Below are 27,909 nucleotides of genomic sequence, written 5' to 3' on the forward strand. Positions count from 1 at the left end.
TCCGCTCCTATCATCTTCCTCCCTCCATCCATTCTCTGACCACGCAGGAGCAAAAGGCTGAAAGAGATTAGCAAAAGGAGCTATGACATTGGAATGACTGTCGGAGTGAGGGATGCAGAAAAGGAAAAACAAAAGGAAGGACCCATATATGGATATATTTAAATCCAGACAATCGCACACACTCATGCTAACACACCACACACATTGTCCTTGTCACATTTTTCCCACTTTTGCCAAAATGCACATACACACACACATATACACACACACACCCTGTCACATTTCCCCCACTCTCCATCACATACTCTTGATCTCACACATATGCAGACACACACAAACCCCGCTCTCCTCCCTCTCTCCCCCCTCGACGGCATGCGCATACAACACACACCTACTGTACTCTCCTGTACACACGTCCAAGTATTTGTGCTGCTGTCTGCCATCCTGTGAAAGGGAAGTCCGAACAGGACTGCAAATGAGCAGACAGGTGGAGAGGGGGAGACACACCCACCAGGTGGAAGAGAGGACATCGGTCCGTCTGTCTGTCTGAGTGTTTGTCTCTGTGTATCATACATCACAAGTCTATGTCTGTCTGTTTCTGCCTGAGTCAGTACTGTACTGTATGTCTGTCTGTGTATCATATTACCTGTTTATGCCTGACTGTCTGTGTCTTGCTGTTTCTTTGTCTGCCCCCTGTTGCTCCTTGTCCTTGCTATTTAGGAGAGGAAGAGATACAGTTGAAGTCGGAAGTTTACATACACCTTAGCCAAATACATTTAAACTCAGTTTTTCACAATTCCTGACATTTAATCCTAGTAAAAATTCACTGTCTTAGGTCAGTTAGGATCACCACTTTATTTTAAGAATGTGAAATGTCAGAATAATGGTAGAGAGAATGATTTATTTCAGCTATTATTTCTTTCACCACATTCCCAGTGGGTCAGAGGTTTACATACACTCAATTAGTATTTGGTAGCATTGCCTTTAAATTGTTGAACTTGGGTCAAACGTTTCGGGTGGCCTTCCACAAGCTTCCCACAATAAGTTGGGTGAATTTTGGTCCATTCCTCCTGACAGAGCTGGTGTAACTGAGTCAGGTTTGTAGGCCTCTTTGCTCGCATACGCTTTTTCAGTTCTGTCCACACATTTTCTATAGGATTGAGGTCAGGGCTTTGTGATGGCCACTCCAATACCTTGACTTTGTTGTCCTTAAGCCATTTTGACACAACTTTGGAAGTATGTCCATTTCGAAGACCCATTTGCGACCAAGCTTTAACTTCCTGACTGATGTCTTGAGATGTTGCTTCAATATATCCACATAATTTTCCATCCTCATGATGCCATCTATTTTGTGAAGTGCACCAGTCCCTCCTGCATCAAAGCACCCCCACAACATAATGCTGCCACCCCCATGCTTCACGGTTGGGATGGTGTTCTTCGGCTTGCAAGTCTCCCCCCCTTTTCCTCCAAACATAATGATGGTCATTATGGCCAAATAGTTTTATTTTTGTTTCATCAGAACAGAGGACATTTCTCCAAAAAGTACAATGTGCAGTTGCAAACCGTAGTCTGCCTTTCTAATGGTGGTTTTGGAGCAGTGGCTTCTTCCTTGCTGAGCGGCCTTTCAGGTTATGTCAATATAGGACTCGTTTTTCTGTGGATATAAATACTTTTGTACCTGTTTCCTCCAGCATCTTCACAAGGTCCTTTACTGTTGTTCTGGGATTGATTTGTACTTTTCGCACCAAAGTACGTTCATTTCTAGGAGACAGAACTCGTCTCCTTCCTGAGCGGTATGATGGCTGTGTGGTCCCATGGTGTTTACTTGCGTACTATTGTTTGTACAGATGAATGTGGTACCTTCAGGCATTTGGAAATTGCTCCCAAGGATGAACCAGACTTGTGGAGGTCTACAATTTTTTTCTGAGGTCTTGGCTGATTTCTTTAGATTTTCCCATGATGTCAAGCAAAGAGGCACTGAGTTTGAAGGTAGGCCTTGAAATACATCCACAGGTACACCTCCAATTGACTCAAATTATGTTAATTAGCCTATCAGAATCTTCTAAAGCCATGACATCATTTTCTGGAATTTTCCAAGCTGTTTATAGGCACAGTCAACTTAGTGTATGTATTCCTCTGACCCACTGGAATTGTGATACAGTGAATTATAAGTGAAATAATCTGTCTGTAAACAATTGTTGGAAAAATTAATTGTGTCATGCACAAAGTAGATGTCCTAACCGAGTTGCCAAGACTATAGTTAACAAGACATTTGTGGAGTGGTTGAAAAACAAGTTTTAATGATTCCAACCTAAGTGTATGTAAACTTCCGACTTCAACTGTATATGAGAGCCACACCCTCACTGGAGGAAAGACTCCTCCCACATCCATCTCGCTCGCTGATGCTGTCCTTCAAACACAGACACACACACACACACGGTCTGGAAGGATTGAGATTAGCTAGTGGATAAATCATTTGAAGGTGTTTCAGTGATAAGGAGGTGCATGGGGTGGGTGTGTCTGTATGCGTGTGTCCTTCTGTGTGTGTGTGTGTGCGTGCGTGTGAGCGTGATGTTACACCTCATAAATCCTAGGGCGATAGAAGTGACCTGGGTTATTGGGGAGGAAGGGTAGTAGGGAGGCATTCAATGCCACACTATACCCCTTAGTGCCGGAGGGACTCACACTCTCACACGTCTATAAAGAGAGCAGAGTGAGTACACACACACACACACACACACACACACACACCAGTGGATAAATCAGTCTTTTCATCCTCTGTCATCTGGCTGGCCCTGTTCTGACCGTGTTTATGTAATGGAGGAGGAACAGTCTCTCTTACAATTCTAATGGACATGCAGAACCAGGGCTCTCTCTTCCTTCAACACGAACTGTGGGCTAGTTATTCGATATGAACATTAAAAAAAAGACAACAATGATGAAAATGAAAATAAGTTGATTACGTTTTTATTTGACGATGTCTAGTTGATGGACAGGCTACCACGGTGATGATGATGACCTGAGAAATGGGGGTGAACTGTTAGTAGGCTAAAACGGAGGAGATGGGAAGAGAGAGAGAGCGAGTGTACATGATGAGAGATTAAGACAGTGGTCCTGTTATTGGAGCGCGCGAGAGAGATGCGACAACAGCGTTTGCCCTGTTCACATTTGACTCAGTGTGACTCTTGTCACTAGAGAAGGGCAGATACGACGAGAGGCAAGAAACTTCAGACAATATTCAAAGATCGACCTCAGAAGGTAAATTAATTCTTAATCACCAAAAGGTAATCAAGCATGGCGCGTGGTGAGTCGGAAGAATATGTTTTAACCGCGATGTTTTAGAAGCAAATTAAGATAAATATCGTATTTTTATTTGGTTGACAGTCTATCAAATGCATTATTTCTTTGTCAGGCTGAATGCATTAGACTAAATAGCCTAAACATTGATATTTTTTCTTGAAAACGTTCTTCGAGATGAATTGCATGGTGGTTTTATAGTGAACCTTGTTTGTGCATAATTGCGGTGCTGAAAGAGAGAACAGATTTTCTTACATTTTATGTTGAAATGTCAAAAAGTGTTGGCTACTCCACTAGATTTTGGTCGATTTCATGCTCCAACAGCCAATGTCTACAACGTCTCTTAAACAGACTTGACAAACCCACAAATGTCATCATTGTGACTATGGGATAGGCTACGAGTGCAATGAATTTAGACTTTGAAGCACATATTTGTAGGTATTTTGTACTAATCTATTACAACCGCATAACTCAGTTAAGTGAACAGGGCACGCGCACGTCTCGGGGGTCACTTGGGAGAGATGGACCAGTGCAGATTTCACGTGACTGAACCGAGTCCAAGCAGATGGTGCGCGCACTTCTGTCTGCCACGGTTAAAAGATCCGCGGGGTAGCGGCAGACCAGACACGTAGCCTACCAAAAACCAACAGTGACACCCGAGTGTGTGCGAGGCAAATATTTTACCTGCCGCATGCGCAATGTCTACGAGGATCAGCGCGTCCCTAATGAAGGTGATCTTGTCAGTATCGCTTCATAATACCAGCTTAATTGTATCCATTTATTATTTGTACCAAATCGCTTATAACAAGTGTTTGGCTTGATATTGAGGGGTGTCGGTGTGAGCGCGCGGTGACAAGACTGGGCTGTGTTCGGGGCTGTCTCTCCGATATGGTAATGTGATGAGTGTTCAATCAGCTGTGTGTGTGTGTGTGTGTGTGTGTGTGTGTGTGTGTGTGTGTGTGTGTGTGTGTGTGTTTGAGTGCGCGTTTCACTGTCCTCTGACAAACATTTTCTGAGATTTATGATTGCCCTTTAGCAGTAGGCTGCTATCAACAATTCTGTCCATGTTTGAATGTGAATGTGTTTTATTTGCGGTGTTTTACCATTGTGTGTACAGTAGCCTAAAGTGGGTTGTATACATAATAGTATGCTATGTATTTGATGTTGTAAAGCCATGCCAGCTTTTAATATAAGCCTCTGTAGCTGGCATTTTTCTCTGTGGGAAAATGATACATGTCCCCTGGATTTGTGCACTACCCCCCCCCCCCCCCCCCACCCCCTTTCCAACACACAAACACACACACACGCGTATTTAGAAATCTTTCAATCACTTTTCAGTACCTTTGTGTGGGTTTTAGTGCATCGTTGCGAGCCTCTGGCTCATCCACAATCACTGCAGTATGTATCACACCATGTATTTTACTGATGAATCAGTGTGCTTTATATGGAACACAGATAGGCTATGTTTAATATTTGTAGATAAAGCATATAGGTTTGGCTGATGATCAATGACTATGCATGTGTGGATCTTTTTTTTCTTCTGTGTGTTTCTGTGTTTGTCTGTGTGCACAGTTTTTCCTGTGCTTGCACATTCAATTTCGACCTGGCTTTGCCTTGGCAGCGAAAGGTCTTGTGAGAATACGTCAAGGGAGATCGGACATTAGACAAATGCTCTCCGCTAATTTGGTTAAAACAGAGCAAAACAATCTGTGTCAGCATTAAGCTCATAATTGTTTACACCGAATAGATTTTGTATTTACCCTGAGTGAGACGCGAGAGGGAGAGAGAGAACTGAGAGGAATGGTAGATGTGTGTGTGTGTGTGTGTATAGACAAGACATTGACTCAGTGACTTATGTCAGTTATAAAGCGGCTAGGAGAAGGGAGGCTGAGAAAGAGGTGGTGCTGTTGTGACAGGGAGGACTCACCACTTCCCATTACCGGACATTACTGTTTATTACAACAGACATCGAATGGAGGGAGGAGAGAGAGAGATGGAAGGACACCAATAGTGAGATAGAAGGGCCAAGGCCAGAAAAAGAAGACGAGTGAGGGAAAGAGACAGAGAGAGCAAGTGTTCGAGAGCGGTGATATCATGCAGGCAAATCGGAAACCTCCCTGGCTGTCATTCCAGAGCTTTGCTCTTACGTAACAACACTGCAACCCTTATCTCAAGTGTGGCTAAAGTGTTTTGCTGTCCAGATAAACAAAGTTATTCTCTCTAAGAGAGCCACATCGCCAGTGGCAGCCATAGTAGACAATGGAGGGGCCGGGGACTCTCTCGAATGACGCATCCTCTCCTTGGGCTACTCTCTGTAGACGTTTAAGAGAGCGTTTAAGACACACAGCACCCCCAAGGCTCTTATTCAGCAAGATTACGGTTAGACATGCAGCCGAGTTGGGAATGCACCGTTAACAGGGGGGATGATCAATGGCTTGTTCTCCCTTTCTGATAGCAAACTAATGAGTATTGAAGACCTACAGTCTACCACCCTTGGATTTTGTAGTTCAGGGAAGGGAATTGACTGCTGTTATATAGACATCTACCAATTCAGTAGCGTTCAATTCAGCTAAAGGAATTAGACGCCGAGCCGTTCCGGGGCCCACCGTCAGAATAGCGACTGTTGAAGACTCGGGAGTGTTCCCTGGAGTCATCTCAGAGAGAGAGAGAGAGAGAGAGATTATTTAATTCTCGCATTCCCACTCCAATTGTTGTGGGGGGGAAATGGGGTTTCTGAGTCCCACGTTGCCAGGGATACCCACACTCATGTACTCATGCTGTTCAGTCAGAAAATGTAATCAGCTCCTCCACATTTTACCTCCCTGGTGGCACCTTATAGAACGCTTACTGATAAAGAAACATGGCAGCCTTTGACTCTTCTGCCTTCACAAATGCGATTCAACCAGACAGAGATCTTCCCAATGTCTCTACCTATAGAGGTGATGGTTAAAGACATGCAGTATAACACCCGGGTGACTCCCCTCTCAATCAGACTGGTTAAATCAGGAAGACATATTTCTTCCCTGGGGTCCCCATTTAGAGAAATGGTTATGGAGGAGCCGTGTTCTCCTCATGGATGGATGCTGCTGCTACAGCTTGTCACGGTCTGATTGTACACAGGCGACTGTGGCTGTTCTGCCTTCTCCTGAACACAGTGTGGGAGGATGCAGCTGGCCCACTGTGCCAAGCCCAGGGAGGAGGTCTCTTTTGTGGCTGGAGCGTGTAGGGATGTGGGGCTGGAGTGTGGCAGGCACGTGAGGCGCCAAGCCTCTTCCTGCCTTCAGAGATTGACGTGAACCAACTCTCTCGCTGGCCGCTCGGATGATGGAGGATTTCCTCATGAGAATGTACAGCAGTCCGCTCTGCTGGAGACATTATTGTAAAGGGAGAGAGGGAGCTTTCATTTAAGGAATAGAGGGCACATTCATCGCAGTGGGGGCTCACCCAGGAGTGTGTATGATGCAAGTGTGGGAGTGTGTGTGTGTTCGTATTGGGTAGGCTTGCGGCGGTGTGTGTGGCCGTTCGAAAGCAACTCCAAGCTCTGACATGGGAGTCCAGAAGGAATTTGGGGGAAATCCTATTGTAAATTTGTCTACTCCACAAAGATAATTGGCTTATTCCTGTGTTAAATTGGCCTGTCCTATAGGACATTGAGTGGGCTTAACATGCTCGGTGCAGACACTGCCTGCTCCTCTGCTTCGCAGGGACTTAGACGGGTATTACACACTGAATTACTGTATGACAATGATGAACCGATAGCTGCAGTGCAGAGCCCGAGCCTTTTAAAGTATCGTTCACACACACGTAGACTGACAGGTTTGCTTACACAGAGCTTCTTTCGTGATAATGTAGGCTAACTAACTATCGAAATGAGCCCTTTGACACGTGCGAACACACAGGAGTGCTCATTCTACAGTGGTCCCTGCAGCGTACACTCAAACCGGTGGGATTAGAACGCTTACTGTATTTAGAACGTCCAGTTACGACAGATGCAACAGTCAGCATTTGAGCTGGCCACACTGTTTTTTTCACATAAACATTTTGCACAAACACAGTCCTTTCAACATTATGTCCTCAATGTGAGCAGTTTATTTTCGGATGCAATGTTCAGACATGCACAGAAGTAGCGACACAATAACACAATTCTCATCCAAACCGGAAAATCCAGGCTACATTAGTCCTAGCGCTAACTGAGGAAAGGATGACCTAACACAAGCGGTCATATTTAGCTAACTCTCAGCTGCCAGAAACCATAATATGAATTAGCTAATAGCAATTACTATTTACATTTTATCACGTCACGGGTGTGTCATCTACCATCATTCACTTTCATCATTCACTTTCGGAAGTTTATTCGAAAGACGATTGAACCATCCCTTCATCTCGTTTTTGTTATAACATCTTTGGTCTGACAGACATTTACGTGACAACCATAATGCATTGTATGATGTCAAGAAACATGGCGTCACATTGAGCTGGCAATTAGCTTAGCTCATCATAATCAGTACAACCTTCAAAAAAGTATTTTACACACATATGTGTCCATTACAGTCTATGCAAGATTCGGAATGCATGATTTGTCACCAGAACTTGAAAACATGTGAATTAAACAGTAAATACATACAGCACCATACATACAATACCAGTCAAAAGTTTGGACACACCTACTCATTCAAGCGTTTTTATTTATTTTTTACTATTTTCTTCATTGTAGATTAATAGTGAAAACACCAAAACGATGAAATAACACATATGGAATCATGTAGTAACCAAAAAAGTGCAAAGAAAATCCAAATATATTTTATATTTGAGATTCTTCAAAGTAGCCACCCTTTGCCTTGATGACAGCTTTGCACACTCTTGGCATTCTCTCAACCAGCTTCACCTGGAATGCTTTTCCTACAGTCTTGAAGGAGTTCCCACATATGCTGAGCACTTGTTGGCTGCTTTTCCTTTACTCTGCAGTCTAACTCATCCCAAACCATCTCAATTGGGTTGAGGTCGGTTGATTGTTGAGGCCAGGTCATCTGATGCATCACTCCATCACTCTCCTTCTTGGCCAAATAGCCCTTATACAGCCTGGAGGTGTGTTGGGTCATTGTCCTGTTGAAAAACAAATGATAGTTCCACTAAGCACAAGCCAGATGGGATGGCGTATCGCTGCAGAATGCTGTGGTAGCCATGCTGGTTAAGTGTACCTTGAATTAAAAAAAATTTGAGACAGTGTCACCAGCAAAGCACCCCCACACCATCACACCTCCTCCATGCTTCACGGTGGGAACCACACATGCAGAGAATATCCGCTTTGCATCTCACAAAGACACAGCGGTTAGAACCAAAAAGCTCAGATTTAAACTCATCAGACCAAAGGGCAAATTTTCACGTCTAATGTCCATTGCTCGTGTTTCTTGGCCCGAGCAAGTCTTCTTATTGGTGTCCTTTGCAGCAGTTCGACCACGAAGGCCTGATTCACTCAGTCCCCTCTGAACAGTTGATGTTGAGATGTCTGTTGAACTCTGAAGCATTTATTTGGGCTGCAATTTCTGAGGCTGGTAACTCGAATGAACGTATCCTCTGCAGCAGAGGTAACTCTGGGTCTTCCTTTCCTGTGGCGGTCCTCATGAGAGCCAGTTTCATCACAGCGCTTGATGGTTTTTGAGACTGCACTTGAAGAAACGTTCAAATTCTTGACATTTTCCGGATTGACTGACCTTCATGTCTTAACAGGATTGGTGGGTCCCCCTCGGGAGGGTTGAGCTAACATAGGCTAATGCGATTAGCACGGGGTTGTAAGTAACAAGAACATTTACAGGGACATAGACATATCTGATATTGGCAGAAAGCTTAAATTCATGTTAATCTAACTGCACTGTCCAATTTACAGTAGCTATTACAGTTTAAAGTAATGATGGATTGTCATTTCTCTTTTCTTATTTGAGCTGTTATTACCAAATAGGGCTATCTTCTGTATATCACCCCTACCTTGTCACAACACAACTGATTGGCTCAAATGCATTAAGAAGGAACGAAAGTCCACAAATTAACTTTTAACAAGGCACACCTGTTAATTGAAATGCATTCCAAGTGACTACCTCATGAAGCTGGTTGAGAGAATGCCAACAGTGTGCAAAGCTGTCATCAAGGCAAAGGGTGGCTACTTTGAAGAATCTCAAATACAAAATATATTTGGATTTGTTTAACACCTCTTTGGTTACTACATGATTCCACGTGTGTTATTTCATCGTTTTGATGTCTTCACTATTATTCTACAATGTAGAACATTTTAAAAATAAAGAAAAACCCTGGAATGAGTAGGTGTGTCCAAACTTTTGACTGGTACTGTACATACAGTGTGCTACAGTAGAAATGTTAACAACTAGATATACAGAAACTATAATGATCACGTAATAAGGCACTTACTTTGATAGGAACGCATACATGTCCAAAGTTATTATTAGTAGTGAAGGTAATGCGGGAGCCAGCCGGAAAATATACCGGGGAGGAAAACGTTTGTGTTTGGACTCTTGTAGAAGAAAGAAGTTTTGTCCGGCTCAGTAATGCCTCAAACGTAAATAGGCCGAAACAGTATCATTGGCTACTACTATGTGAATTAATGAGGAGACGGAACACACCTCAATAAAATTTTTGATTTTTTATTGACAAGTTGAAACAGCCTATAGTTAATTAGCAGGCAGCGTGCCTTGGTTTAAGGGCAGCATAGGTTAATTGTCCTGTTGCATAACAACCACATTTTGGAACAGTGAGAGCATTCTGACATCATGCGCATCAAAAATTCTTGCCCTGGGGCGACCGTTAGAGATGTTTGGAACTCACGCGTGAAAAGGTTAAATACCAATCAGTGTTACAAAACTAATAACTAACCTACTGATTTTGCTGCACTCGTTATGTCTAGCGGTCTTAGATCTAGTTAACTGGTCTGTAACCTGATTTAAGATGTGGATCTATGTGAGAAATCAGCGTGGTGTTAAATGTACATGTGTCCAGGCAGAGAGCAACCTTACTATGGTCCAGGGACAGCTTTGTCTCTCTCGACCTCTTGGTTGGCCAGTCCTAGCGGATTATTATGTTAAGATGGTGACGAAAACAAATATATACAAAAAGGAAAACTATATAGAGGCATAAAGATGAAAAAAACAAACAAAAAACAATGAAGGCGTCACGGCCACCAAACAAACCAACAGCCTCACGGCTTGCAAGCTGGGACACTGACTGAAGATCACCTTAATTGGCAGCACCTGTCCTTATCAATGCTTGGCAGCACAGCACTTGGACATGGTTGCTGCTGCCCCCTGGAGGAATGGCGTGTGAAAGTGGTAGTGAGCTGTAGTGTGCTGTCTTAACTACCTAACCTACATACATCAAAACACCAACCAAATGCCATCAGACTTCTCTTTCAGAACTTCCTTGTTCAGACCTTCGAGCAGCAAAACCCATGCTTGTAATATTCATCAGACCCTCCAAATTTCTGGTTTCCAACTCACAGCCCTAAATGAGGGTTTCCAGGCCCCATTCAGGTTGGCATGGAAATGTCTCTTTCTCAGGCAGCAGCATACCTAAATCATTATCCTCACATCAAACACCAGCCTGGCTTCGCTTTGCCACTTTGAAGATTTTTCTCATCAATCCATCCTCTGAAGGAGACACAAGATAAGTGTGTGTGTGAGTGCGTCTGTATGTGTCTTCAAGCTTATTTTAACCCATTAAATGCCTTTAGTGTAACCCTTGATAACAGCTCCAGCCAAGTCCTGGCCCAGGGCAGCTGCTTAGCAGCTAACACAGCTGATCCGGAGGCGCAAGGTTCAGTGGAAATGCTAAAACCAGAAAATGAGAGCAGAAGAGACGGATGAATTGTCAGTGGATGCAGCCGCTCGTGTGGGAAAAACTAGGCAGGCAGCACTCATAATTCTTGGGAAGTGACCGAAAACTGTTTCGTTAGAGTGCATGCATCGGTAAAACGGATAAAAGCAAGAATTCCCAAAACATGACAAATACGCTCAAATGCCTTTAAGTGTCTTGAAGCCTGGTAATGGAACCAAAGAGAACAAAATGAATGAACCAGTTTAACTCCTGTTTCAAACCAGCGTTGTTCTTCATGTGGCATGCTCTGCAGGGAATTGGCTGAAAACATCCTTAGAGGCCGTGCATTTTAAGCTTATATAAAATGGCTGGAATGAGATGGTAAGATTTAGGGTTTCTTGATGCTACTAGACAGTATACAGAGACTGTGTTTATTCATGATTGTTTAAGCATGGCATAGATTTGATTACTACAGTATATTATGATGTATGGCATTGTACTCTATGATAAAGTACTGGATGTTTTGTAATACAGTGCCTCCACTTGTTGTATTTGACAGCATCATGTTCTTTTAAGTGATTGTCCTTGTAAAAATGTGTATAAATTATGTATATATTTGTTTGTTGGAGTGTGTGTGTGTGTGTGTGTGTGTGTGTGTGTGTGTGTGTGTGTGTGTGTGTGTGTGTGTGTGTGTGTGTGTGTGTGTGAGAGAAGTGTGTCAGTGTGTGAAAAACAATTTGTCCACTCCTGTGTGTGTAAAATTAGTTTAATAGTGAGCCAGCTGGAGAGTTTGTGTATGCGAGGTTCATCAGTGCTGTTGTTAATGTAGTGGAGTTCAGTTGGTTCATGGATGATATTTCAGTGCTGGATCTACTTGAGGAACCCTTTTGATGAATGGGCAATTAAAGCCAGCCTCCTCCTGCCTGGTAGTTGACTGATCACTTTTTAATAGTACTCCTGTTTCTTTGATAAAACACAAAATGAATCGTCAATACTTTCGTCCAAGGAGCGCTGAGCTTGTGATTTTAAGTGTATTAGAGTGTAGCTTACAGTACACACGTGTGTGTGTGTGTGTGTGTGTGTGTGTGTGTGTGTGTGTGTGTGTGTGTGTGTGTGTGTGTGTGTGTGTGTGTGTGTGTGTGTGTGACTCCTGTTGCTATAGTGGTCAGTCTTTTTCCCCAGCTCCGGTGCACATTACTGTTTTTGCAATTCATCATATAAAAGTGGCTCCTCATTCAAAATGTTTTATCCGTGCCTTAATCCATTCAATGCACCCCATGCAATGGTCCAAAATACGTGGAGTACGTGTGAGTGAATGTGTGTGTTTGTTTCTATTTGTGTTTGTGTTTGGCCGTTTTAAATGTATGTGTGTATGTTTGTGTGTGCATGTGTGCGTTTTTTTGTTTTTGTGTGACTGTTTAGCTGTTATCATTAATCGTGCCAAGTGACGAGTCAAAGTATCAGTAACATGAATTGAAAAACTTTTTGTTTCCTTTTTAATCCTATCTCGTCATCTCTCATTTCTTTGTTTGATTTTTATTAAAAGCGTATCGTCTCTCACTTCAATTAGCGAGAAAAGTGTTGCCTCCAGAAGCATGCTCGAATCATGTTGTTGCGTTTTGGATTCTTAAATCAAAAAGTCTAATTTTATACATAATTAATGATACAGCTCAGAAATGGAAAAATATAAAAACATCCTAAACGTTCAAAGAAACAGAAATCTGTTTTGCTTTCCACATTTCCTGTTCCATGGGAGATTGCTGATGTGCTCACTGATTCTTAGAGGGAAAACAAAAGATGCGTTTGAACTGAAATGGTGGAACGAACACGGGATAGCAATCGAACAAGCTGGTACCACCTCGAACTTAAACCGCCCACCAGGAGACATGGACCTCCTGATGTGCATTCCTTAGTCAGAAGTCAGTCCATGTGTCTCTCTTTCATGGTGTCATGTGCTTAACGCCAGATAGGTACTGCATCTAACTAAATGGAACATTTGGAATTAGATGATCCATGTTTTCAAATGCCAATGGAATACCTGCTGGTTGTTTGAATGGATGGTTGATGGCATTTTTTGAATTCCACAGTAACAGCCATAGAGCTTCTGCCATGGAGGTGGTCTGTTGAACTATACGCCCGCGTGGTGAGTGTATGTAACCTTTCGTGAGTCCTGGGTCTTGTGTTAGCGCCTGGAGATGGGCTATCATACTCTTCAGATGCTCCAAATGAACTGGATTGGATTCTTGGTGGGTCTGCCCTGTAAATAATTACAGAGTGGGCTGCTTCGTTGTGTGGATTTGGGGTTTTCATCCTCATTGACCTTGAGATTAGAGCTGCTCAGTTGTGACCACAATCTATCAAGGAGTCTTCGGGGTTTGAAGTAACGTCACGTCTCTCTGTGGCAACGGGCAAATCTGCCCAGCGTTTCTGAATTAATGTGTGCATGGCGGAAGTGTGTTTGTCTGAGTGTGTGTTTGTTGGCATGTTTGTGTGTGTGTGTGTGTGTTCGAGTGTGTGGGTCTGTCTCAGTATTAGGGGCTTGCTGACTCAGTAATTTTAGCAGCCTGTTAGAAAAGTCAGCATCTTTCTCAAATAAAGTTTCTTGACTGTGCCACTGCCAGAATGAAACTGTGTCAAACATCAATGTAACAGCCCAGGCTGTTAGAATACAGATTGGCTGTTGAATCCGGGCCAAATGGACTGTATGAGACTTTCCCACCACTCACTGCATTCTCTTTAGACTAATTATCTTTGTCACACTTTACACAGTGGCTCATTTATTATGCCATCATGATTGGACATTTGTATTGGCTTCGTGGACATGACAATAGCTTGAGGGTCCCACTAAGTAAATGTCCTACTCAATAGAGGGAAATAGTGGACAAGCATTAAATATTCAATAGCATAGTACACCATCTTCCTGGGCAAAAAAGGTTATATGTTTTGTCCAGTAATCAACGAATCATGATCTTCAGTTTAGAATGCAATTAGTTTAATCAGCTGAGTTCACTAGGGATAGGGGGAAAAGTGTAACAGCTCTCTGGCCCCGAGGACTGTAGTTGCCCATCCCTGTTCTAGAGTAACTGTGGTCATGATTTCATTTCTAGTCTTCTTAGTTTTGGTTTTCTTACTCTAAGTCCGGTTCCTATCTTCTAGACCAGGGTTATTCAACTCTTACCCTACGAGGTCCGGAGCCTGCTGCTTTTCTGTTCCACCTGATCATTTATTGCGCACACACCTGGTGTCCCAGGTCTAAATCAGTCCCTGATTAGAGGGTAACAATGAAAAAAAAATCAGTGGAACTGGCTTCCAGGTCTAGAGTTGAGTTGGAGGGTTTTAGACTGACCCTTGTTCTGGTGTCGTCTCAACACAGACGCTGTTTAGATTCATTTGATATGTTTTCCTATTCCACGACTCACACATACATGGCTGTTTCACAGACAGCACACCATTCACATGCACAGATAGAGCTTGTATACACATAAGGGAATCCGAAGCACACACGCACGCGCACACAAACAATACCCAGGATTGCTGGAGATAAAAGGGGAGGTGTTGGTGACACATCTGGGTAAAGACAGAGGTGTTCCTGACAGATCTGGGTAAAGAGAGAGCTGTTCCTGTCGTGTTCTGTCACTGAGGTTCTTCCACATGCCTGCTGCTACATTTACAGCTGCACTGTTAAAAGCACTAGTGACATATAGCCACGGCTGTCATCACCACGAGATGAGCATGAATCTCAGCCAGAGTCTCCGTAGGGAGAGGGTAAGACATGGAGGGAGAGCAGAGGAGAGGAAGAAGAGCAATGGAGAGTGAGAGAAGGCAAGAGATAGCATACGGTGGGAATGCTGATGAACGGTTTGTGGTTTGTGTGATTTGAGGAGAAAGGGCTGTTGATGAGAGCGTACATGTGTTTGCGTGTTTAGTCTAGAATCTATGGTCATGACACTGAGTGACTGTGTGCTCCTGGGCTTTGCGGTAATGTGTATATGCGGTTTATGACAGTGTGTAGTATGTGTGTATTTCTGTGTGTCGTGCCAAGTGTGTGTGTATGAGTGTATGAGGGATCCCTGTGGGGATTGTATTTCGGTCGGTCAGGCACGTCTGATAACAGCCCACCAGACTCGTCACATCTATTATTGAGGGAGGGGAAATTGATCGGTACTAACAGTGCCTGTTACCCTGTCTCTCATATACCGCTGGGCTTCTCCTGCTCTCTATTCCTCCTCTCACCGCTTCACTCCTTCTCTCATTTGTCCTCCATCCCTCCTTTCTCACTGCCTGTCTCCCCCACTCATTTGTTCCTTCATGCCTCCTGTTTCTTTTGTCTCTGTCTCTTCTTTTCACACGTATGGCAATACTCTCTAATCCCCTTCCCTCACTCTCTCTCCTCCCTCCTGCTGTCATTTACTCTCTAGCTTTCTCTGAGTCTTTTTTCCCCCCACTCTGTTTCTGTCCCTCTCGCGCCCGTACATTGCCGGGTCCTCTGTCCTCGTAATCCTCCCTTTGTATCTCCCCTCATACTGCATTTCTCATCCTAAAACGTATTCTACTTCCATACTGATACGTATTGTGCATTTCTGAGCACGGCCATTTCTATGCTGATGTCTTGTTGTGTGTTTCCTAGTTGTAGTTTGCCATTTGACAATGTTCACATTTTCTAGTCCCCTCAATTCCCTCACTTTTTTTCTCCCTTGTCTTTTAGCACTGCCTCAACCCCCCCCCCCCAATCAATCAGTTAGAGAACCTCTCACTCACTCTGTTCCCCGTGACTTTATTCACCAGTTTAATACTCCCTTCTCTCCCTTCATCAGTCATCGTCAGTGCTCTAGCTCACCTTTGATATCTCATCACATTGAGCGTCTGTTTCATCGTTCGCTGTGGAGTGTTTTATTTTGCGTTGCGTGACGTCTCTGCGCGACAACTCACTCCGACACTGTGCTGCCAACACGTCTTTAGAAGGAGGGGAGAATGAGAAGAAAAGCTCATTTGAGCTCGATTCATCGTGCAAAGATTGCCCTGCATTTATTGAAAATGGCTTTTTCCGTTTTAAAGAGACGCTGTTCAAATGCCAATCGTGTAAAGTCAGAGAAATGCAGCTGTCGTCGCAATTAACTTCTCGCTTTCCCTAATGAAAGACTTAATCCACCAGCAAATCTCCCCGGTCTTTACGCAGATCGATTCAATGTGCTTTCAGTAGAATAAAAGCAACCCGTGTCGGGAAAAATACAACTATCTAAAACCTGAGCCAAAAGTCACATTCATCCGCGCCGCTTGGCACCCCATCAGCCTCGGCCTGCATCATTGTAACGAGAGACCCTTGAACTCTGCTGTTTGATCCCAGCTTCCTTAGAGCTGCTGAGAGGAGAGCTCATCTAAGTGTGTTTTCAACCCGCTTTTCAAAACATCCTTGTCTTGCCTTCCTGCTCGCCTTTTGTCCCTCGCTGTGGTGGCATCTTATTTTGGGGATAAGAAATAAATAAACGGTGCAAATCTCAAATACCACTCTATTCCCTGTGGTGCGCTACTTTAGGCCAAAGCTGCAGCGTCATTGTTCTGGCCAAATGTACTGCACTATACAGGGTAGGGCTGCACGATTAATCGAATTCAGATCGAAATTGTGATACTGACGTGCAATGTCAATATCGCAAGAGGCTGCAATTTTCCCCTTTTCTTTGACACTTTGTTAATCAAACAAAAAAAAGACTTACGGTACCTCCTCCAATGAGACGCCCTAGATTCAGTTCATTCACTCTCTACATGCACAGAGGATGCCTACCAATCACCAGTGGATCTTATGGCGTATGGCAGTATTTCAGCTACGGGGAAACAGATGTCAGTCAACCAGATGCAAGTGTTGTCTAAAAAGTGCCTCAGAGTTGTGGCGACAACACAACAAATACATTCAACTATTTGAAGAAGAACCATCCCCTACTTCATGACGATTGCACGGTGCAGAAAGCGCCCGGAAGCAGCAAAGCCCCCCCAGGCACTAATGTTAAACAGGGATTGGTTGCCGAAGCCTTTTCAAATGTAACGCCCTATAAAAAAAACAAAAAACATCTGCAGACAGGACAGGAGATACCACACGCCATCTCGCATATATTTCTCCCCAAGTCACCATAACAACACTGTGTAACATAATTCTGGGAGAAGTTGAAACGGAGCTCACACGTGTGGATTGTTACACGGCTGCAACATACCGTTGTTCTAGTAGATTCTGTTAGCACGGCATGTGTTCAGTCATATGATCTCGTTTAGAAGTGATGTTCTCTACCCTGACACTTGTTTTAACCATGTCTGATGGAAACCAAGTGTTTCAAAAATCCCAATTCATCATCCCAATTGCAATATCTAGCCCCTGAAATTCACAATGAGATATTTTGTCAAAATCTTGCAGCCCTAATACATGGAATAGGGTATCAAAGGGTAGACAAATCCATTCTCTCTCTCATCCTTCAAAATGGCTGCCCAGTCAGACCACTGACAGACAGTTCTTCTCATGGTGAATGTTTTGGCCCGTGTGTGGAGAGTGAATGGCTGTCTTCTGTCCTGAGTAAGATGTGCTCTCTTGGCCTATCATGAATGTTACACCACTGAGAGGTGAAGAGAGCTTACTCTAAATCACTAGTGGCCTCGATCCCGGTATTGATTGGCAGGTTTTTACCATGAGGAGATGGAAGGAGAAAGACAGAGGGGGGTTGACCAGATAGATTAGACAGTTGGAAAAATGCCAATCCATTTATGGTTTTCACTCTACCCATCAATCAGCAGTATGGGGACTGACTGCACTTGTAAGACAGGTACATAGTGTTGCTCTAGTTCAACTTGGCTTTAGTGTTGGGTAGGCTTTGTGGGTCAGTCAAGACTAATACTGTAGAGGCTCTACCTTGATTGGGGTTTTCTTTTTGGGGCGCTGGGTCTGGAGGAGATTAGACAGATGAGGACCAAAATACCTAGGTTGGTTTTTAAAGAGTTTGGTCGGTCATTGCCTTGTCATTTAGAATTGGATATAGGCCTATGTTGAGATCAGTGTGTTCCTGACTCTATGAAACAGGATGCAGGATATGTTCTAAGTCCACCCTTGTTTTCTAGGTCTTCTCCTCCCGGACCATTATAATTCCCTTTATCTCACTGTCGTCTTTCCAATCTCTCTGTCCCTGCTCCCATCACACACCCAGACCCTAACCCCCACCTCGGCAGTGACCATCTCATCTAGAGCCCAGATTATATAACTGTTCCTCTCTATATATTTTATTCTTCTTCATCTCTATCTCTCTTTTTCTCTCTTGTAATCCCTACGTCTCTTATCTTTCACCCTTGACTGTCTCCTGTCTACCAAATTCTCTATCTGTCTCTCTTGATCTCTCTCCCTCTCTGCCTTTGCTGTTGTGGTAGCGGCTCTCCTGTCTTCGTTCAGATTTGTGTTAAGATTGACTTTATTGGCATGACAGGAAATGATCAATGTTAGCTACAAAGTGTGACGGGCACACATACACACACACACGCTGAGAGAGAGAGAGAGAGAGAGAGAGAGGGGAGAGAGAGAGAGAGAGAGAGAGAGAGATTCAGAACCTTTCTCACAGTTGAATGAACATTTTGCTTCTCCGTAGTATGTGCCTTTAGTAGAAACCCAGACCTCCTTAGCAGTAGATATAAACGAATGACTGGTTGATTCATTTATCAGCCCAACACTTTCATCCCTGGTGGAGTCACAAGTGTTTACTTTTTTATGTGGGCAAACCCACTTACCCGTTTCTGCTTTCTATAAGCAAGTTCTCTGGAGAAAAAAACTTTGTCCGGTGTTCAGAAGCATATGATATCGAGGCGAGAAGGGTCCTGGACTGTTCTTCGCGCCGTTGTTTCCTGATTTGATCTCTCATTTTGAAAGAATCCTATTTGCTGACAACTGCAGGTCTCTGCAGACCTGTTATGAGGAGACTCATTGGGATTTCATGTGTTATTTATTTTGTCTGAGCGCTGAGAGTTAGGCGGGCTGCTGGGTGGTCTTTTCAACTTCATTCTTCTATTCTGCTGCATGCAGTGTCTTTCCCAAAAACTCCCTCAATGCAATCAGATTGATCAGCCTGCTGATTGGGGATTATAGCTGCTCCTCTACTTATTTATTGGTTAGACCAGTGAGGCAGTTCTCTTCCTCTACTCCCATAGGCTGAGGGGTTGCAGAGGAAGATGAAAGAGCGCAGACCTGTCACTCAGACTTTTCTACACATGGTTAACTTTTTGAACATCATTTGATGAGACCTTAGCACATGCCTTTGAGGACAGAGACCCGAGAGAAAGAGGGAGGGAGGGATGCACAGAGAGAGAGAAGGGAGTGCGTTAGATAAAGAGAGATGGAGAGAAAGCCAGAGAACCAGAGCAGAGCAGCCCCTAAATGAGAACACTAACCTGTAGGGGGAGATAAGAACAGGCGGATGGGGTAGATAGATCGAGAGACCGATGGGTAGTCAGATAGAGCAGGGGGCTGACTGAGAGATGGAGGAAGAGGAAGGTAAGAGAGGTAGATGGATGTGGAGATAGAGAGGAATGCTTCTTCCGGGTAGGGTAGAGTCTATGACTTGGAGTTGTTTAGTCTTAGGGGCTGCTTCCCTGCATGTTTCTTCCTCCGCCTGACTGACTGTGCCTTTGTCTCTGCCACCACTGCACTTACAGGCTATTTTTAATAGAATTAGGCTGGTCTCGTTATCAGTGGAGCGGGCAACCAGAGAGTGAGGCGAGATTGAAACAGCGATTTCCAATTTGAGATTGTGTCACACACACCTCCCTGCACTGAGATAACATCAGCAAATCACCACCACCACCACCATCTCTCTCTCTCCTTCTGTCTTTTACCCCCCTTCCTTCTCATCTTCTACTCTCCTCTCTCTCCCTCTCTCTTTGGACACCCTCAAACACCCTTACATGTTCTCATTCCCTCTTGTTGGACTGTCTTCTGACAATATGGTGCTTCGATATTTCTCTCTCGCTCATCTTGGCTCTTTCTCTTGCCAACTCTGCTCATAGTGTTGCGAAGTATCTCTAAATGCTTGCTTTCCCATCTATCCCTCCATCCATCCTCTCTCCTTCTTCTGTCTTTGCGATGTTTCTCTCCCACTCCTCCTCCCACTCTTGTTTGTTACTCTTTGCTCCATCTCCAACCCATGTTTCTCTCCTATCACTCCTCGGTTATTTCACATATCTTTCTTCCCACATCCCTTTTCCCCATCTCACCTTCCTCCTTCCCCACTTTTTTTTCTAATCTTATCATCCTTTACTCTCTCTGTTATTTCCATCCCCTTCTTCCCCTCCTCATCCTCTCCTCTCCATCTCTGCTACCTCTAGGCAGTGGTTCCTTTCACTTTTCTTGACAGCCCTTCTCTCTGCTTCTTGATGTTTTCCACCTTTGTTTGTGCGTACATAGCCTAGTGTGTGGGGGAGTGTTTGTCAGGGCCTTGCTGGTTTTCCTTCACCCTTATGCTCCAGAGCTTTATTCTTGAGCACAATGCCATGCCTCCGCATTGAGGTGCTTTGAAAGACTTCAGAGAAGCATAGCCTTGCCACGACGGCCTTTCTAATAGCCACCATTAGCCTAGCGCCAAAGTGCCTTGAAGCCTTGTAGTCCTGCAACCTTGAAGCCTTGTCGCCTTGAATCTCAGCACACACTCCTTTATTGGACATTCCCTTTGCATGGCTGAGATTTCTCCTGTTTCATAATATGCAATGAATGCCTTTCTTGTCATGGGCTCTTCTATTCCAGAGTGTCTCTAAGTGTTTATTTTTATTTATTTTATTTCACCTTTATTTAACTAGGCAAGTCAGTTAAGGACAAATTCTTATTTACAGTGACGGCCTACACCAGCCAAACCTGGATGACGCTGGGCCGGTTGTGCACCGCCATATGGGACTCCCAATCACGGCCAGTTGTGATACAGCCTGGATTTGAACCAGGGTGTCTGTAGTGATGCTTACAACACTGAGATGCAGTGCCTTAGACCGCTGCGCCACTCGGGAGCCCAGGGCTCTCAGGTAAAAAACACACATCTGCACATCTATCACTCCAGTGTTTAATTGCTAAATTGTAATTATTTCGCAACTATGGCCTATTTATAGCCTTACCTCCCTTATCTTACCTCATTTGCACACACTGTATATAGACTTTTTTTTCTCTCTCTCTATTGTGTTATTGACTGTATGTTTGTTTATTCCATGTGTAACTCTGTGTTGCTGTTTGTGTCGCACTGCTTTGCTTTATCTTGGCCAGGTCGCAGTTGTAAATAAGAACTTGTTCTCAACTGGCCTACCTGGTTAAATAAAGGTGAAATAAATAAAAAATATCCCACCTCTTCAGGATGACATCCTTTGTCTGAGAGCAGAACTTCCTCCTTTTCTTCAACCTCAGTTTCCTTCTCGTGGTGTATGAATGGAGGCGGCCATAGAGTCGTGTAGATTACATCTTTATTGTCTCCGACATACACCTGAAGACAATGGGGTTTGTTGTGATGCAACGCTGGATGGAAGGATCTCTAACCAACTCATGTACAGTATATAGCATAAGGACTTGGAAGGATGATGAGGCTATGAATACTTACAGCTTTCACGTTTCTAGTGTGACGTAGCTGTTCAAATGCATATCCACATTCCATCACATGCACATTTGCATGCACACACACACACACACACACACGCGCGCACCCGCACACGCACACGCACACCCCACACACACACACACGCACGCACGCACGCACACACGTGTAAGATTTGATTCTGATATAACTGATTTGATTACATTGACAGAGCCAGAGGGTGGAAGGATATAGTACCTCTCTCACATTGGCAATCTATTCCCCAAGTGAAAGTGCATTGTGAGCAGGTTTATGTCTGGGTAGCATGGCTTGGATCGATGGATACCAGAATGGCGGAAAACGATAATTTACATCGGTGATGTAAGATGAACACTCCAAGTGAACACGCTGCTTGATTTATTGCCACGGTATGAGACCCAGTCACTTTAGGTGTGGAGCTGAAACCTTTTTTTCAGTTTTTCACTTGGTGATCCTTAACTTATTGCCAATGCCGTTTGGAGAGTGAAGTTGGAATAAAAACTGGGGAATTCAATACACACTGTGGGGGGAAAAAAGCACAGTGAAAATGTTTGCGGTAATCTTCGATAATTAGTTGTACAATGTTTACGGATGAAACAGAGCGAAACCTCATTTAGATTTGAAGTGAAAAAACATGAATTGTTCTGGCCCACTTTTTTTCCCATCATCTTTTATGGCTTTCTTATGGTTTGATTGAATTCTTCCCAGAGCCATTACTGTACAGTCAGCTCACTCAGGCTTTTAGAATTAGTCTCCACCCATATTCAGTCTGCTGCCCCTGAACATAGTGAACAGCAAACGAAGCATGTTCTTTTCTTTGACAATGGTGGAGGTGTATGGAGGCACTGAAACAGAAGAACCACCATGGGGCTGTGGCTGTGCTCAGTGAGCAGCCCTGACCCTCTATCTCTGTGCCTGCGGTGCTCAGTGATCTATCCACACCAGCTGGCACCCGCTCAGCAGAGCTCCAGCAGAACCCAAGTGGAGGCCTATCCCAGCCCGCAGCCACCCTCCCGCCCCAGAGCAGCCCTGATCTGGCCACTGAGCCAGCCCACCAAGGGGGATAGCCGTGGAGGATGGATTATCTTCCGGGGAGGGGCTCAAATCGGCCCTGGAGGTGTGGAGGAGTAGAGCCAGCATTGGCGAGTCAAGCCCATTTCCTCCCAGCAATGCTCTGTCACACAATCACACCACAGGATCAGGAACACACACATTTCACCTAACACATCTGAGAACATCCACACGCAGCGCGCACACAGAGACACACAAACCTCAGTCAGAAAAACCCACCACGCACTCATGCAAACAGACACCGAATTTGCACATCTCCTCTCTCGCACACGCTCACACATACTGTAACACAAACAATGTAATGTGACATCCCGGGGACTGGGATGTGTGCGAGTGTGGATATCATGAATATGCCACAGTCAGAGGGAAGTGTTAGAAACAGTGGAGAATTGTTGTGAGCAGTGGGATAGAAATGTTATCAGAGCCGTCACCCGCAACTGTAGGTGAGGGCTTCTCCCTCTCTCTTGTCGCTGTGGTGTTAGAGCCAAAATGTCAGCTCAAATGAGCAGATCCAATGACTTTTTGAGCCCTCTGTGTGTCCAGTTTCATATAGGCCCTCAGGCTTAACATAGACCTTCAATCTCCCCATGCTCTGCCAACAACCCCCCACCCCCCCACCCTCACCCCAACCCCTCAGGCTCTGTGTCTAACCAGCATGCACCCCTCTGGCCCTCCTCTCTACCTCCGAGAACGCTTTACTCTATCTCTTCATCTCCTTCCATCTCTCCAACTCTTTATCTCTCACCACAGCACAGTGCATTTTAATCATGCCCCCGAATGGAAGACACTTTTCCAATTAAGAAACCACTGCAAGGGCTGCACCATGACTTTAAAGAGGGTTAGAATTACCGGGGCTTTGTGAACAGGGGAAAGGAGGTGAGCGCTAAATGAAAATGTTTCGATTCTATAACTCCTCTGTATCTTTATTTTGGGAATCTGTGTGCCTGTGTGTATTTTTAACTTTGGTTTCTTTCCAGCTTAGACAAGGAGCTATCACTTTCCCAGAAACTAGCTCGGCAAAACGACGGCAATTTGAGAACCCTGTCGCGTGTGTGTCTTTGTGTGTGTGTTTGTTTGTGTGTGTTTGCATGTGTGTGTTTGCATGTGTGTGTGTGTGTGTGTGTGTGTGTGTGTGTGTGTGTGTGTGTGTGTGTGTGTGTGTGTGTGTGTGTGTGTGTGTGTGTGTGTGTGTGTGTGTGTGTGTGTGAGGAAGCACATTATGATAAGGTGTGGATTTGTGACCGACCGTGTGCAATATATTTTTGGGATGTAATCAGATGTGTCTGTTTCCGATGTGAGGAAGCTTATATTCGAATTTCCTCAGGAGAATATGAATGAGTAATGAGGGAATTGGTCATTTCAGGAGCGTTCATTTCAATAAAATGAGGTGTGTGTGCTTCCGATGACGTGTATGTCTTTCTATGAGTCCATGAGTGTGTGTTTGTGTGTGTGTTTGCATGTGTGTGTGTGTGTGTGTGTGAGAGAGAGTTAGAAACCCCACTGTTGTGTGCTCTGCCGTTATTTGGCCTGTTTGTGGCCCCGCCTGTTAGCTTGCACGATTCTTGCCATTATCCTTCGACATCTCTCATGAGCAGTTTTTGCCCACAGGACTGGAGCTGACTGGATGTTTGTCGTACCATTCTCGTTAAACCCTAGTACATGTTATATAAACTGAATATATGAATTGCTATTAATATTGTACCTGTAAAACCCCCCCATCCCCCATTCCCCCCCGAATAGAAATTTGGCACCAAAAAAGAACTAATAAATAGTAGGCTGCTGAGGTGTGCCCCACGTCCCTATATGGATCTTTGTGTTGAAGGCTCCCCACATAGATGTGGTAAAGGAGTCAATGGAATGCAGACGTGCCATTGACCAGATTGGCGCACATTCGACAAATCTGATCTAATAATGTGGATACTCGTCAAATCCGGCATGATTTATGTATTGCAACAGGCCCACAATGTGGTTACTTAAGTCCGATTTGGATACATCTGGCTGATTTCGCTGCATAACATGTAGAAGCTGGTTAGCATAGCTAGCATACAGAAATCGGCGGTGGTAGTCAAAGTCGTTTTTAACTGTAATACAGTTGATTGGTGACGATGACATGAACATGTGTTGGGGTTGACATCCATACAAGCATTATACACAGATGTTTACCTCAACATAGTGTGAAATACACATATAAACAATAGCCTAAATGTAGGCACATTTTGCTGGGGGGCCAATGAGGCGACTGGGGATCTTTCCCCCACGGTCCATTCCCCCACGTGTTTCCATGGCAATTCCACTGTTTTGGTCGAGTTCCATTGACCTTTTTACTGCATCCATACAATATTCTTATTGAGGGATTTGCTTTGCTTTCCTATGCAGGGATTTTCTTAGTTGTTTTATAAAGAAATCACATGTCCCTTGTGATTTCCTGTACTACATTGCCCTTCCACCAATCAACATGAGCCTCTGTACGTGACATGCACGCTGTTTGAAAATAACTCGACAGATAGATGGCTTCCCCTTTATATATTGTAACAATCGCAGCTATACATTCTGTACTTTATCCTTCCTCTTTTGTGTCAAGACATACTCTTTCTAGCAGTATTAGTGGGGAGATCTGTGCGGTTGGAGAGGTTGGTGGGGGGTATTAGGCAGAGGTAATTGAATGTAAAAGTGACAGTGCTGCACAGTTTAACACTTTAATTAACCCTCTCACCTCTGTGCTTTGAGCCATGCGTTTCTAGAGAAATACAATAAGGCCTTGGTGGAATGAGACTTGAGCTCTGCCTGTGTTCCAATTCTCTCCCCTTCTCCCGAAGTGTGCACTCGATCACTCCCGTCATGCACTTAGTCTTTTCCTGCGGTGGCCTAAAATGGAGTGATTGCATTCGTTTTTTTCTCCTCACATACATCTGAAAAGGAATTGTACTGGTGTCAGAAATATAGTGCAAACTCCTTCCAGCCCTAACACTCATCCAATACGTTCAAGTCTATGAGGAGGAGTGATCAAGTGCATACACCATGGAGAAGGGTTTAGGGAATCATAGCATAGCCATGGTACATGTAGAAGGTTAGAACATTGGAACACACAGCCTTGGTAGTGTGGGTCCATTGGGATCAGTGTGGTTCAACTCAGCCTGTTCCCACCAGTCACTGGCTGTGCTGAGCCAACTACCAGGCTTTGATCCGCAGCACTCCCTGTCTCTGCAGAGAGATATGTTTGGCTTTTCCCCAAGGAGACGTCAGAGAGCACTATCCATCCTGCAGATAACTGGTTTTAAAGAATAATGAACAAGAGGCCAAGACTATGTTATAACAGGTTAACACAGAGAGGGAGGGAGAGGGGAAAAGAGAGAGGACTAACTGTCAAGCAAGGAATAGAGAGGGAAGAGAGAGAGAGAGAGAGAGACAGAAACCAAGAGAAGGTTGAGGAATAGAGAAGAACAGAGATGAGATGGGAAAGGAGAACGAAGGGTGAGGAGTGTCAGAATAGGGAAAGAAAGAAATGCTGAGAGAATGACCCTGTTTTCTCCATTACACCGAACTGGTCATTTCCTCCTCACAAGCTAGTTTTCCACCAATTACGTTCATCAGTGTGCATGGTCCTGAATTCAAAATGCAACAACAGCCTTCAGGGGTCTGCAGCAGTCTACCCTTACCCATTCTCGGCTCTGTCTCTCTCCCTGCCGCTCTCATTCTCCTGACACACACACACACACACACACACACACACACACACACACACACACACACACACACACACACACACACACACACACACACACACACACACACACACACACACACACACACACACACAAACACCACGCAGGCATGCTCACAAATCCACCTCCTCTATCTATCCCTCTCCTCCAACGACTTCCTCTCCATCTCTCTCCCTGTCTTTACCTCAGGCACTCCATCCATCCACCCACCCCCACTCCAACCATCTCCCTGTATCTTTGGGCCTGCGTGCATCCTCCTCTTCCCTCCTAGTGATGATAGTAATAAAAGGGCTGATTGCAGAGATGGAGATAAGGGACAGTGGCTGCGATGAGTGAAGAGGTGACAGGCCACCATGTAAAACGGAGGGGCTCTATTATTAGCCATAACAATAACAACACTGGGCCTAATTGAATGGAAGGCGCCGGCAGCCTGTCAACCTGATGGCGAGAGAAAGATCAGAGACGTGTGAAAGCTACTGGCCCCAGACCAGACTACTCTTCTAGCTACTGACTGTGTGGGAGACTGCTGGGGTGAGAGGTAGACCCGCATGGACAATTACGGGGGGAAAAAATGATTGAGTTGGGAGAATAATAAATAATTTAGAAATGTTGCTGGTGAGGAAGCAAGGTTATGAAGGAGAAAAATGCTCTGGGGGTAAGAGGAAAGGAGAATCCTCTGTGGATGTTTTTCTTAGTGGAGAGCTTTTATGGGAGAAAATGGAGGACCCTGTACTGCCACTATAGCTCAATTTCCACCTTACAAAGTTTGCATGTATTTAACCACCTTCTCATCTAACTTCTCAAAGTATTGCCGTACAGGATTTCGCTGCTGTCACTTACCCGCTTCATTCCCTGCCATTTTTCCAACTGTTTAACAACGGTGACGTGCGGAGTGCTTTATATCCAAGGCAAATCATTTGAAAGATGCTCATTTCCTCCTACTAACGTTACACCATTGTTGCATTAGGTATATGTAAAACAAATATTTTTCCCTTTATGATCATGATTGGGAGCTGTTAGTGGTAGTTTTGCGATAACTACACTGTGATTTCTCATTTTCGAAACGTTAACGATCCCAATGTCATTTAAACATTCACACCCCTACTGGAAATCCGATAAAACAATCCGCTCTACAAACTACCTGGCTCTAGAGTGCGAGTAGAGGTGGATTCTCACAGCCCATCGTTTAGTGTGTGTATGTACGTGGCTTTGTGTGTGTGTTTGTACTTCTTTTTGTCGGTCAATAAATCCATGGCTTTCCCATTTTGACAGACCTGATTTAACAGGGGAAGGGCTGCATGTGCAAAGCCGCTAATCAGATTGTTACAGCACGGCACAGAACATGCTAACGACGTCCTCAAACTCGCTAAGGGCCATGCTAACCACATCATCAGTCACAT

The 27,909-nt window shown here is 44.4% G+C and overlaps 1 protein-coding gene across 1 annotated transcript in view; it reads left to right on the top strand.

Annotated features, from left to right (window-relative positions):
* The first annotated feature begins 2,785 nt into the window (after positions 1-2,785).
* The window catches only part of LOC106600236 (uncharacterized), a 129,869-nt gene continuing 104,745 nt past the window's right edge, over positions 2,786-27,909 (top strand). Inside the window, exon 1 of the mRNA XM_014191562.3 lies at positions 2,786-3,258. The gene's annotated coding sequence lies outside the window, so the exon portion shown is untranslated. The remainder of the gene's footprint in view (positions 3,259-27,909) is intronic.

This window comes from Salmo salar, chromosome 03 (assembly GCF_965601325.2).
Source record: "Salmo salar chromosome 03, fSalSal1, whole genome shotgun sequence".
NCBI classification, from domain to species: Eukaryota; Metazoa; Chordata; class Actinopteri; order Salmoniformes; family Salmonidae; genus Salmo; species Salmo salar.